The 14108-nt window shown below is 41.2% G+C and overlaps 1 protein-coding gene across 3 annotated transcripts in view; it reads right to left on the bottom strand.

Moving 5' to 3' along the window:
* Positions 1-11931, bottom strand: part of XIAP (X-linked inhibitor of apoptosis) — a 45131-nt gene extending 33200 nt beyond the window's left edge. Inside the window, exons 1-2 of one of the 3 annotated variants that reach the window (XM_047843696.1) lie at positions 11826-11931; positions 11437-11563 (exon numbers count right to left, since the gene is read on the bottom strand). The gene's annotated coding sequence lies outside the window, so the exon portion shown is untranslated. The other 2 variants (XM_047843698.1, XM_047843697.1) reach the window with 2 other exon arrangements.
* Between the last annotated feature and the right edge of the window lie 2177 nt (positions 11932-14108).

Raw genomic sequence — 14108 nt, 5'->3', positions numbered from 1 at the left:
CAGGCATGTCTTTAGAGTTATCAACACTGAATATAATGCAGACATTCAAATTTTATTCTGCTTAGGTTTACTACTCAAATAAGTTCATGTTATAGCTCTTACAAAATCTGTCAGCAAGAAAAATAGCTTGGGATAATGGCTGACTGTTTAATATCTCATGAAATTTTTCTGAGTAGTCTAAACATAACTTTTGGGAGCAAGTGATTTAGATATCTGTGAGATTTAAGTGGGATAAGAGTTTTTAGGTGAACTTCTGAGTAATAATTATTTTATGGTATATGTACTTAAAACTAGCTTCTAAAATCTTTTCAATAACTTTCAAGTTTAGAGTTTGGCTAAGTCAAATGACAGAAATTTATTGAATAGATCATTTCCAAATAAGATAAAATAATGAAACATTAATTACTGAAAACAGGTTTTTATTTACTTTTGGCTCCTATTACAGATAAACTAAAGATAAATACATCTTTTTATCTCTACCTGATCCATCCAGAATTTGTAAACTTAGGGAGTATTCTTATTTCCACAGCAATATAGTTACTTGCATAGGTTCAAGAAGAATCTGTTCTGCTGATAACAGGACACAATTGGAAACACTGTTTATAGTACCAAGACTTTGACTGGAATGCTACGTTTGAGACAGACATGCATAGACATAGGACCAGACAACTTTAAGGAGCTAAGGTTGACTTTAAGGAGCTAATAAAGCCCCTTGGAAAAATCAGCCTGGTACTTTATTTACAGGGTTCCTGGTAGCCTTACAAGGTAAGGAAGGAAGGTCACTTTCTGGCAGGTACAGGAACCTAAGGACATCCTAGGAACCACAACAAGAGGAATTAACCCAAAACTGTAAGTATTACAGGTTAAATCAGATGGCAGGTGTTTGGCTTGGCTTTCTAGCCTCAAGAGGCTTTTAAAACGTCCAATCTGAGATTCCTTATGAAAAGTTTTAGCAAAGCAGATTAAAAGAACTTATATGATAAAAACCCTGAGTAGCAAAAACAATCCTAAAAAAGAAAACCAAAGCTGGAGGCATCACAATTCCGGATTTCAAGCTATATTACAAAGCTATGATTATCAAGACAGTACGGTATTGGCACAACAACACACACACAGATCAATGGAACAGAATAGAGAACCCAGAAATGGACCCATAAATGTATGGCCAACTAATCTTTGACAAAGCAGGAAAGAGTATCCAATGGAAAAAAAGTCTCTTCAGCAAATGGTGCTGGGAAAACTGGACAGCGACATGCAGAATGAACCTGGACCACTTTCTTACACCATACACAAAAATAAACTCAAAATGGATGAAAGACCTAAACATAAGGCATGAACCCATCAAAATCCTAGAGGATAAAACAAGCAAAAACCTCTCTGACTTCAGCCACAGCAACTTCTTACTTGACATGTCTCTGGAGACAAGGGAAGCAAAAGCAAAAATGAACTATTGGGACACCATTAAGATAAAAAGCTTCTGGGGGCCTGGGTGGCTCAGTTGGTTAAACATGTGACTTCAGCTCAGGTCATGATCTCACTGTTTGTGGTTCGAGCTCCACGTCAGGCTCTGTGCTGACAGCTCAGAGACTGAAGCCTGCTTCAGATTCTGTGTCTCCCTCTCTCTCTGCCCCCTACCCTGCTCATGCTCTCTGTCTCAAAACTAAATAAACATCGAAAAAGTAAAAAAAAAAAAAAAAAAAAAAAAAAAAAAAGATAAAAGTTCTGCACAGCAAAGGAAACAATCAGTAAAACTAAAAGGCAACTGATGGAATGGGAGAAGATATTTACAAATGACATATCAGATAAAGGGTTAGTATCCAAAATCTGTAAAAACAAAAAACAAAAAACTTATCAAACTCAACACCCAAAAAACAAATAATCCAGTGAAGAAATGGGCAGAAGACACAGACACTTTTCCAGAGAAGGCATCCAGATGGCCAGGTGACACATGAAAAAATGCTCAACATCACTCATCACCAGGGAAATACAAATCAAAACCACAATGAGATACCACCTCACCCGTCAGAATGGCTAACATTAACAACTCAGGCAACAAAAGATGTTGGCGAGGATGTGGAGAAAGTTCTCTTTTGCACTGCTGGTGGGGATGCAAACTGGTGCAGCCACTCTGGAAAACAGTATGTAGGTTCCTCAAAAAATTAAAAATAAAACTACCCTACAAGCCAGCAATTGCACTACTAGGTATTTATCCAAAGGATACAGGAGTGCTGATTTGAAGGGGCACATGCCCCCCAATGTTTATAGCAGCACTATCGACAATAGCCAAAGTACGGATAGAGCCCAAATGTTCATCACCTGATGAACAGATAAAGAAGATGTGTATGTACACACATACATACAATGGAATATTACTTGACAATCAAAAAGAATGAAATCTTGCCATTTGCAACAACATGGATGGAACTAGAGTGTATTATGCTAAGGGAAATAAGAAAAAGACAAATGTATGATTTCACTCATATGTGGAATGTAAGATACAAAACAGATGAACATAAGGGAAGGGAAGCAAAAATAATATAAAAACAGAGAGGGAGACAAACCATAAGAGACTCTTAAATACAGAAAACAAACAGGGTTGCTGGTGGGGTGTTGGGTGGGGGGAAGGGCTAAAGGAGTGAGGGGCATTAAGGAGGATACTTGTTGAGATGAGCACTGGATGTTACTCGTGATACATCATGAAATTCTATTCCTAAAATTATTACATTATACGTTAACTTGGATTTAAATTTAAAAAAGGAGCCTATATGATAAATCACTATTCTTGCTGCAGTTATGTAAATAATCAGGTCAGGTTTATTGAGACTAGACTGAATTTGCAAATAAACTGATCTTACTGTGATTATCTTTGATAAAAATGGGGATGATTGCAGAGAGTAATACACCATTATGAATATCAAATTCTAGTGCCATTGTCTCTTTAAAAATTTTTTTTAATGTTTATTTATTTTTGAGAAAGAGAGCGTGCAAGCAGGGGAGGAGCAGAGACAGAGAGAGGGAGACACAGAATCCTAAGCAGGCTTCAGGCTCTGAGCTGTCAGCACAGAGCCCGCCCGACGTGGGGCTCAAACTCAGAAGCCGTGAGATCATGACCTGAGCCAATGTCAGATGTCTAACCAACTGAGCCACCCAGGAGCCCCTATTAATTATCTTTTAGGTTCTACCTATAAACTGGACTGGATCTTGAATTCAGAAGTCTCCTCCAATATTTGGCTGCAACTCTCCAAATGAACATTTTTTTTCATGTTTATTCATTAATATTAATGAATGCACGTGCAAGAGAGAGGGAGTGGGGGAGGGTCAAAGAGAGAGAGGGAGAGAAAATCTAAACAATTTCCGTGCTGTCAGCACAGAGGCCAATTCAAGGCTCAATCCTGCGAACTGTAAGACCATGACCTGAGCTGAAATCAAGAGTTGGATGCCCCATCAAGCCACCCAGGCACCCCACCAAACTAACATTTCCAAATTTTTCCCACCCTTCTTTTTTAATTTCTTAATATGTTTGTTTATTTTGAGAGAGTGAGTTGGGGAGAGGCAGGGAGAGAGAGGATCCCAAGAAGGCTCCACACTGTCAGCTCTGAGCCCAACGCAGGGCTCAAACCCATGAACCCTGAGACCATGACCTGAGCCAAAATCAAGAGTCAAACACTTAATCAACTGAGCCACCCAAGAACCATCCCCCCCCCCCCAACCTTTCTGATTTGGAATCATCGAGAACTAATATTGTCCCTTTTCCAAAGCCATGCAATTTAAAGCTAGACAACTTGATATAAACTTTCGGAGAAATCACAACAGCTCACATATAAACAATTTTCATGCCTGTTGCTATGTGGACCACTCAGATCACCAGAGACATTCAAATTACAGACCAGGAAAATCTTTCAGAATGCCAGTGCCTGCCCTCACTCCATCTGAAGATGCTTTGAGCTGGACATCTACAAATCCTCTCAACTGGCTGCCTTCAAAACTCAGAAACTGGGACTATAATCTGCTCTAATTATTAACCTTTGTTTTTCTTTCATTTCCACAGAAATTGCTCTTATAAAATCCCAGATTCTTTGTACAATAGCCCTAACTTTGGAAGCCCACCTGCATCACCATCTCCTGAAATGAGACACCACTACTTAACTGAACTGATGTATTCTCAGGACTAAGAGACCAATCAGTTCACTGAGATGGAGAAATGTACCAACTCAACTTCTGGGCTGTGAAACTTCTTGGGCAAGTTTCAGAGGCAGGTCTGAAGGGTTTCAGAACAACAAGCCTTCCCAAATGTACCACTTTGGCATAAGGGTTACTTTTTAAAAATTTATTATTATTAATTGATCATAATTTCTAGACCCAGTGTGGGGCTTGTACTCATGACTCAGAAATCAAGAGTCCATGCTGGCTATGTGCCAGGTGACAACACTTCCTTCATCTGTGAACACAGCCCAGCAAACTATCAATAGCAGGGCCTGGTATTGCAAGGTTTTGCCTTTTCATTCTCAAAAGATAATTTTTATAACTTATAACAAGGAGAGGGAAGGATATATTCTTGGCCCTTCTCTTTTTGCCTATCCTGAGAATTTGTGCCAGCCTTCTACTTTGTAATGTTACAGTTAGATTACTAACTCTGAGCCACCCCAATGAGAAAGAACAAATTGTAAATTGATGTCGACACTGTTAATCACCAGGTTAAAAAAAAGAGGGATACAGGTCATCTCCCAGAGGTGAAAGCAGTCATCAGGTCATGTCCACAGTGGTTGGCCATGAACAAATGTCTTCTGGTCCTCTGCTTGGGTGGCAGTAAGTCGCCAGCAGAGAGGGCTGAGAAACACAGGTGTAATGCCTGATTGCTACTTATTGTTAACTTGAGTTGAAAACAACAGGACTTTGTTGAAAATGTCTGATGCCTACCGCTGGAGTTCTGAACTGTTTACTCACTTCCTTGTAAACATAATCAATTAATTTGGGGCCTGTTAAGAAGTGAAGAGTTTCCTGTAATCTTTGCCCCAAAATTTCCCTAATTTTTACTAAAGGGCAGCTCTGAATCAAGTACACTGTAAATTAAAATCATCTTACCCACAAGCGAAACTTGTTCACTATCACTGAAGGCATTTGTGCTGACATAATAATAGAAATCACTCTTTCATTTTAAAGATATGGAAACGAAAGCATAAGGAAGTTAAATGATTTGGCTAAGGCCATAGAGCTGATTAGTGGCACAGAACTGGAACTTATTCTATTTGATATTTATTAAGATCAAGATTAACTTATCCTGACAGAGTGATTAGGACGCAGTACTTAAAAATCTGATGGTTATACAAGTGCCATACCAAGCGAGGTTCTTTTAATAGATGACTTGGTGAGAGCCTAACACCTACCCTAGATATTTCTCAGAATTAAGTACTCTCTTTCCTGATCATGTTAAGATCTGAAGCAAGTTCTAAAACAAATTCTTTATAAAAGCCAACATCTTTTCTTTTTCTCCAGTAAAAATACTTAGTTCTATCTGAAAGCCACTCGGCCACCTATATATTTAGTGAGTGCCCACGTGTTCCAAACTATCTATAAACTAATATTCATTTCCCTCCATGCCATCATTTTAGCTACGTGTAAATATTTTTTCTAACCTACAACATGCTTAAATGAAACTAAAAAACGTCTAATTCCATTTAACAGAAGGTCAAAACCTAAGTATGAGCTTGTGTGATTCCACAGCCCAGCCTCTTTTTTTCACCATGTTACTTTTGATAATAACTAAAATATGTATGTGATTTACATTGAGAATGTTTTCATTTGTGGTATCTAATTTAACCTATCCAACATATCATAGCCCCATTTGAAATATGGGGAAACTGTGGTCTTCTGATTGTTACTCATCAAAGTTCATGCAGTAAATGACCGTCAAAACCAAACCCAGTGATTAGAACCATTATAGGTCTAAGGAAATTACTGTATGAATTACTGGCAGAAGGGTTAGTCTGATGAGGTAGCAGAAAATGTTAGTTCCTTGCCCTTTCAAGGCTTGAAAAATTAGCAGGTAAATCATATTGAAAGGTAAATCGTATAGCAATACAGGATTGTATACATAGCAGAGGCCTGTGTTTGAGGCCAACAAAACTATTATAAGTATAAAAGTTAAACCACACGTTAGTATTTATAGATTCCAAGGAAAGCACAGTGGTAGCAGCTTTACCCAGTTTAGAACATCAGCCTTAACTCACTCGGTTCAACCTCTGTATGACCATTTGAGGTCAAGCTATTCCCAGTCTATACAGGTAAAACCTCAGTTTTCACCACGACCCATATCCTTGAAAACACATTATAAAGGCAGATCATGGTAAGTGAATCACACACATCCTTAACAAAGACTGGGTACCAATCATACAAAAATCAAACTCCAAAATGCATTATACAGCAGCACTAAAACTATACCATAATGAAAAATAATAAGAGCCCAGGCCAAGTCCTACAAAATCACCTAAAACATGCTTTTAGGGGCACCTGGGTGGCTCAGTCGGTTAAGCATCTGGCTCTTGATTTCGGCTCAGGTCACGATCTCACGGTTCATGAATTTGAGCCCCACGTTGGACTCCATGCTACAGTGTCAAGCCTGCTTGGGATTCACTCTCTCCCCCCCACCTCGGCCCCTCTCCCGCTCATACTCTCTCTCAAAATAAATAAATAAACTTTGAAAAATAAAGTATGCTTTTATCACACAAAGGACAACCTACCATTAGGTATAATCACAGTAACATAAAGCACAACTCATAAGTTTGGCCTCAAATTCTTATGGCGAATACAATTATAGGGGCGCCTGGGTGGCGCAGTCGGTTAAGCGTCCAACTTCAGCCAGGTCACGATCTCGCGGTCCGTGAGTTCGAGCCCCGCATCAGGCTCTGGGCTGATGGCTCAGAGCCTGGAGCCTGTTTCCGATTCTGTGTCTCCCTCTCTCTCTGCCCCTCCCCCGTTCATGCTCTGTCTCTCTCTGTCCCAAAAATAAATAAAAAAACGTTGAAAAAAAAAAAAAAAACAATTATCCACGACTGCTTTGGTTAATTTCTCAGAGTACGAAAAGTCCTTCATTTCAAATTATCTGGAAGGCCTTAGAAGTTTTCTCCTTTTTCATCTAATACATTTCTTTATCAATGCAGAGGAATTCAGTCAACAATTTTTTTACCAGGCCCACATTTGCTACATGCCAGCCACTGTTAACATACTGATGTTGGAGCTCAGCTCAAAGCAGAAGGTGCTCAAGGTGTGCTGTTTGGGTTGTCTCAAGCTGAAAACCATTTCCTAAGTGCTAGTTCAACATTTCCCACCTTAGCTCAATTTATCCAAAGATACCAAATTAGTCAATTTTGATCAAAGCGGTACCATCAAAAAACGTGTAGCCAAGGGGCACCTGGGTGGCTCAGTCACTTAAGCGTCCAACTCTTGACCTTGGATCAGGTTGTCAAATCAAGTCCTGCATCAGGCTCCTTGCTGGGGCCTGGAGCCTGCTTGAGATCCTCTCTCCCTCTCCCTCTCCTCCCCCCAACTCTCTTGCACATGTGCACACTCTCTCAAAAAAAAAATGTCTAAGAGATCTTCATCTTTTGAAACACAGCATGCAATGGAAGAAAAGCATCACTACTAGAATCAGAGAAATGTGAATCCAAATCCTACCCCTGCACCTTAATAGCTATTTGGACCTTGGGCAAGTTACTGAGTACTTCTGAGCTTCCGCAAATTTCCCCTCCTCTGTACTACGGTAATCCCAGAATCTCAAGCCCAGAAGCCCAACTTATTCTTCAACCTATTCTATACCCATCCAAGTTGGTAAAATAGGCCATCTTTCAACACAGTAATGACCCATATATCATTCACATCTCCAACAAATTGAAATTCAAGTCTTAGCACTTGAAATTTTAAAATAAATGAAAATATTCAAATCAGAAAGGCAGAAAAAGATAAATAAAAGTAGAATTCACAAATTATTAAGGTTTATCTGTCCACCTTGTTCTTTTAAGAGAGAGAGTATGAGCACTTGAGTGGGGGAGAGGGGCAGAGGTAAAGAGAGAATCCTAAGCAGGCTCCAAGCTCAGCACAGAGTCCGACTCAGGGCTTGACCCTACAACCCTGGGATCACAAATCAAGATCCCTGAGCCGGAGTCGAGAGTCGACGATCGACCGACTGAGCCACCCTGACGCCCCTCCACCTTGTTCTTAATTCATTCTCACTTTAAGTATTTATTCCAAACAGATTTGGAATTGTTACATGGGATTTTTTTCCTTGATAAGATCTGAGATAATCAGTTTAAAAAAAACTACTATCACAGGTTTTGAATCTTTTAAATCAACTAGCCCAAATCTGTTACTTTATAAAACTGAAGAAACTGGGACATAGAATAATATGGAGGATAAATAAAAACTACATTTTAAAAGACTTTTCATAACATAGGAGTGTTCAATACAGAATACTGAATGAGAAAAAAGGATTATGACAATCTACACACAATATGAGCCTAAATAAAAAAAATAAACATAAAAGAATGTGGATTATATTTATTCTTTATACAATTCTGAATTTCATAAATTTTCTATAAGAAACATATTTAAAATTTAAAATATTCACAATATTCTGTTTCCAATTAAATGGGGTATTTAATTCATAAAAAGTTATGAAGAAAATAGAAATGTGTAGGCACTGAAATATGTAGAAATATGTAGTGACTTGCTCACAATCCCACAGCTAAATGGAAACAAAGCCAAGACAAGAACCCAGGCATCAAATCCAGGGCCCTTCTCATTGTACCACGTGACCTCTAAGACACGAAAACAATATTTGCTCCCCAGCAATTGCAATGGAAGAACTGGTAAAAAGCTGGAAGCCCGGGACTTTTAAATTTTGTGAGCAATACATGCTCTTTTTTCCCCCTTAAATGAAAAGTAAAAGAAAAAGAGCACTTGTTCAATTCAATTATCAACTTATTTTACCAATACTGTTTTTGTCTCCTCATATCTACTGCCAATGACCTTAAACTGTGCTACAGATTACATTTTATAATACTATTACCAGATTAGACCACACAGATAAAGCTGGAGAGTTGACAGCTCATGATAATCTCCCAGCCTCAAAAGAACATCTGTTTTGCCACATTTGTCTTTGGAACCCTGCACCACATAGTGCAATCCCTGGCATAGAGTAGGTGCTCAATAAATGTTTATTTTATAAAGCGTAACTTCCCACCCCTCACATTATCACTAGCTACCAGACTTTTAAATATTAGAACAAAACTAGTAAAATATCATAATTTCATATTTGGAGTCTGTAAGCATTTACAATATAAAGGATTTATTAAACAGATTGTTTACAATCAAATGTAAGGGGAACACGTCAGTAGAATATTTCAAGCACTGAACAAATTAATTTGCACATTAATTACAATAATTCTTATCTATTGAAATGGGCCTAACCTTTACTCGGCAGTTTTTTTCTGTGTAGTTGGAGTCACTGAATGCACTAGAAAGCAATAAAGTTCCAAATATAGCACAAGGGGCACTGGACTAGAACCTAGACCCTAGTCCAAGCTCTGCCAATAATCAGATACATAATCTTGGGCAATTCACTTTTTCTTCTTTTGAGTCCTAGTTAACGTACTCATAAAAAATAAAGAGCTGAACTACAAATCACCAGGGATCCTTCCGATCTTAATTTTTTTTAATGATTTCTTATCCGTAAAGATTCTATATTCAGATATTTTTTCATTGCATCAAATACAATTATCTTGAATGTTAGTTTGTCGTATTATTCGATAATCAAAACCTAGCACATTTCCTACAAATATAGAAATATTAGTACCATATATTCTTTTTACCATCTTATATTAGGAGCAACAGAAGAAAACAAGAAATGTGAGCATCTGATAGTCAGGCCTGCTTTGCCAGTTGGGCTGACAGGAACCACGGTGGATTTTACAATACAAACCACTGATACATAAATACACACACGTATATATCTATATATACATACGATGGGTGAATACTTATTTTTATTGATATACATATATGTGTGCAAATTAAAAAAAATTGTATGTAATTATAAAATACTTGTTTATGGTAAGAAATCCAAACAGGACATTAGGCCACGTGCAAATTCAAAAGCGTCCCACCCCTCTCCATCCTCCCTTAAGTAGCCACTGTTAACATTTTTCTTGTGTACCCTTCAAGAAGTTATCCGAGGCCATTCAAATATGTAGATGCGTGTGTGTATAAATCTTTTTAAACCAAACTGCTGCCACTTCTTGAATGGTGGGGAAAAAAATATCTCAAGCACTGGCTTCATAAAATGTTAAATACGTACATCGAAAGTGGTAGCACAGTTGTACGGTACCAAGTGTATACGCTTCGGAAGTGTGCAATGAACTGAATATTTAATTTTCTTCCTTGGAGACTCTGGGCAGCAGTTGCGCAGAAAGAGCGGTGAGCAAGGAGCCAGACAACCTGGGTTCCAATCTAAGTAGTTGAGTAGCCTTAGACAAGCCTTGAAATCTTCCTGTGCCTTACTTTCTACTTTTGTAAAATATCAGTGTTGGACTAAGATCCCTTCCAACTCTAAAATGTTACAGTTCTAAGATGGCCGTCTGTAACAGTTCTATTGAACTGGTTTTAAGAAATGTGAAGTAAAAAAAGAGAAGAAAGAAACACTATAGCAACCTCCAGTCTTACAAGAGTACATTTCTATGCGTCATTAGCCATCCGAGGCATAGTGGGACAGACCTAGGGACAGAATTCGATTTGAAAGCAAAGTAGTAGATTATTAAAATCGGATAGGCAGGTTTTTACAGAGCTTTGATTGACATTTTTCTTTTTTTTTGGAGGTGGAGGGGGCTGTTTTAGTTTCAGCAATAACCACTCCCCCTCTTCCCGAAAACAATTAAGTGTATTAAGGAGTTAATATAATGAAACTGAAAGTTAGACTGAATTTTGCTTTACTCACAGAATATCCTGGGGAGGTGACTAGGGCAGCAAAGATCGGAAAGAATTACTAGCTAATTTCCTCTCCCGGAAGCTCTCCGGTTCCTATTCTTTCTGCTTCACAAGCCCCCGGCAGGCACACTCCACCCAGCTCCGTACCTGCCACACGCATCAGATTCGGGGGGTGGGGAGAGGGCGGTCCCTTTGATAATTTAAAAAAAAAAAAAAGTTCTTTGACTCGATTTACCTTAGGGGTCATAGGGGTTGGGAGGGCACCGGCCGGCCCGAAGCCACACACCCACCCGCGCCTTCCTTCGGCGCTCCCGGGAACCTGGGCAAGGAGCCGCGGCTGGGCCACCCGCGCCGCGCAGGGGTGGCCTTCCCGCCCTCCCCCGCAGCGCGGGGCCCGCGGGGAGGGGAGGGGGAGGAGGAGGAGGAGGAGGAGAAGTAGGAACCCGTACGGGCAGTACCCACCGCGCCAGGAGAGTCAACCCGGATCGCCCGCGGCGCCTAGCGCGGTCCGGAGGGGAGGGTCCTGGAGAAGGGGCGGCCCGAGCCCCAATCTGGAAATGCCAACTCCGCTCGGCGGCCGGGCCCCAGCCTAGAAGGAAACGGAAGTCCCTTCGTCTCCCTCAGGCGCACCCACCAGCCCGCCCATCTCCCGGAGGAGCCCCGAGTCGGGGAACCCAAGGCGCGTCCGCGACAGGGCCTCAAAGAGACACCGGCCACGGTCCGACGGTCTCACAGCCCCGGCCGCCCCACTGGGCCCCCTCGCAGGCTTCTTTTTGCTGCCCCCGCTGGGAGGCCAGCCCCCCGCCCTGCAAGGCCCCTCCTTCTTCGCCCTCCGCCATTTTCGAACTTACCCTTCGGGCCCCGAAGTCCCTCGAAGAGCGCTGAGCCCTCCCGGGGCGCAGCCAAGGTCCCCCCACTTCCCTGGGCCGGAGCGGGGCTGCCAGGACAATCGTGGCCCTCTTCCCCCCCCCCCAACCCCCACCCCCCCCCAGCTGGAAGCCCGAACCTGACCTGGCCGGCGCGCCTGCGCAGTGGGCACGTCGCAGTCCCCGCCCCCAGCTCAAGCGTTTCCTCTTTAGCCTCAGGGTGTTTTTTCCCACGGCTTTTACCTGCTGGGCTCTAGCGTTGAGCAGCAGGTGAATTGGGGTAAAAGGATGAAAAGAGAGCGAACGAGTTTTCTTACTATAGACCAGGCACTGTGATAGGCTTGTGACGTGTTCTTTGTTGTGATTTTGGCAACCCTGTAAGATAGGCACTCTCTTATTAATTCCATTTTACAGACGAAATTGACATCCAGAGAGAATTTACCTCCACTAGCACGCAGCTAGTAAGTGAGGGAACTGAGGTTGGAATACGGTCTGTATTCAGGGCGCATGGTTCAGTCGGTTAAGCATCCGACCTCGGCTCAGGTCATGATCTCATGGTTTTGTGAGTTTGAGCCTCACGTCGGGCTCTGTGCTGACAGCTCAGCCTGGAGCCTGCCTCGGATTTTGTGTGTGTGTGTGTGTCTCTCTCTCTCTCTCTCTCGGATATTGTCTCTCTCTCTCTCTCTCTCTCTCTCTCTCTCTCTCTCTCTCTCTCTCCTGCTTGCACTCTGTCTCTCGCGCTCTGTCTCTCAAAAATATGAAAATGAAGAGCCTGGAGGCTGCTTCAGATTCTGGTCTCCCTTTCTCTGCTTCTCGCCCTCTCTCACTGTCTCTCAAGGGTAAATAAATGTTAAAAGATTTTTCTTTTAAATATATGGTTTGCGTCCTAGATGGCCAGGGTAAAAGGCAAAAAGAATTGAAGACACAGTCGGGACAGGAAGGGGAATGGGAGATTAAGGAAGAGTAAATGAATAGAGAAGAAGCAGAAGGCAGGGAAACAGGAAATCTGGTACATAAAATGCTGATCTATCTTGGATTTATTTCACATATGCTGTAAGATTGTCAAACAGACAAATGATTTTTTTGTTTCACAAACTTGGGCTCCCTTATATGTTAGCATAGTGAGATGAGAGGTTCTGAATGAGAATGTTTCATTGTAAGGGGAAGGTTATAATTATCACCTGCCACCTGAAATCATGCTGCCCTTCTTGAGAAGGGAACTTGGAGGGAGGAGAAGAGAGGAGAGACTTCTTTTTGGTTTTTAGGCTTTTGCTAAATATTAGCCCCTCTGATCCTCTCTTACTGTCATGGCTCTGGGAATCTCACATCTTACATATTGCATAATAGCAATTGCAAGAAAATAGTTATCTCATTTATTTTTTTTAATGTTTATTTATTCTTGAGAGAGAGAGGAAGACAGAATCCCTAGCAGACTCTGCAGTCATCACAGAGCCCAGTGCGGGACTGGAATTCACAAACCGTGAGATTGCGTCCTGAGTGGAAATCAAGAGTCCACCGCTTAACCGACTGAGCTTAACCGACTGAGCCACCCAGGCACCATAGTTACCTCATTTAATTCTCACAGCAATCTTATGAAATATGTATCTATCATTATTTCCATTTCACAGATGAAAACACTGAGGTTTAGAGAGATTAGGTGGCTTGCCCAAGTTTGTGAAACAAACTGTCAGCACAGAGCCCGATGTGGGGCTCGAACTCATAAACTATGAGATCATGACCTGAGCTGAAACCAAGAGTTGGACGCTTAACCAACTGAGCCACCCAGGTGCCCCCAATAGCTAAATTTTAGAGCAATTTGTTACCGACAGTAAATAATTAATACAAAGGCTCTACACAATCAGGGTCCTTCTTACCTTTATGTCTTCATTTCCTATTCTTTTCCCTTAATCCTTAGGTTGTCCTGCCTCAGGGCCTTTGCACTTGTTCACTCTGCCTGGAACACTTCCCCAGATTATCTCCATGGCTTGTTCTTCACCTCCTTCAAGCCTTTGCTTAATTGTCGCCTTCTCAATAAAGCCTACCATGACCACCATATTTGAAATTACAACTTCTCTCATAGCACTCTCAATGTCCTTTCTCTATTCTACTTCCTCCCTTCTGCATGGCATCTATCATTTTCTAACATACTATATGGTTATTTTCTTTATGGTGTTTATTTATTGTATGTCTCCTCCTTCCATCCCCTACTATGCTATAAGCTCCAAGAGGACAGGAATTTTTATTTTGTTCACTGATCTATCCCAAGTA

This window comes from Prionailurus viverrinus, chromosome X (genome assembly GCF_022837055.1).
Source record: "Prionailurus viverrinus isolate Anna chromosome X, UM_Priviv_1.0, whole genome shotgun sequence".
In the NCBI taxonomy this organism is placed as follows: Eukaryota; Metazoa; Chordata; class Mammalia; order Carnivora; family Felidae; genus Prionailurus; species Prionailurus viverrinus.
Note: the sequence above shows the minus strand (reverse complement) of the source record. Positions and strands in the feature narration are given on the sequence as shown.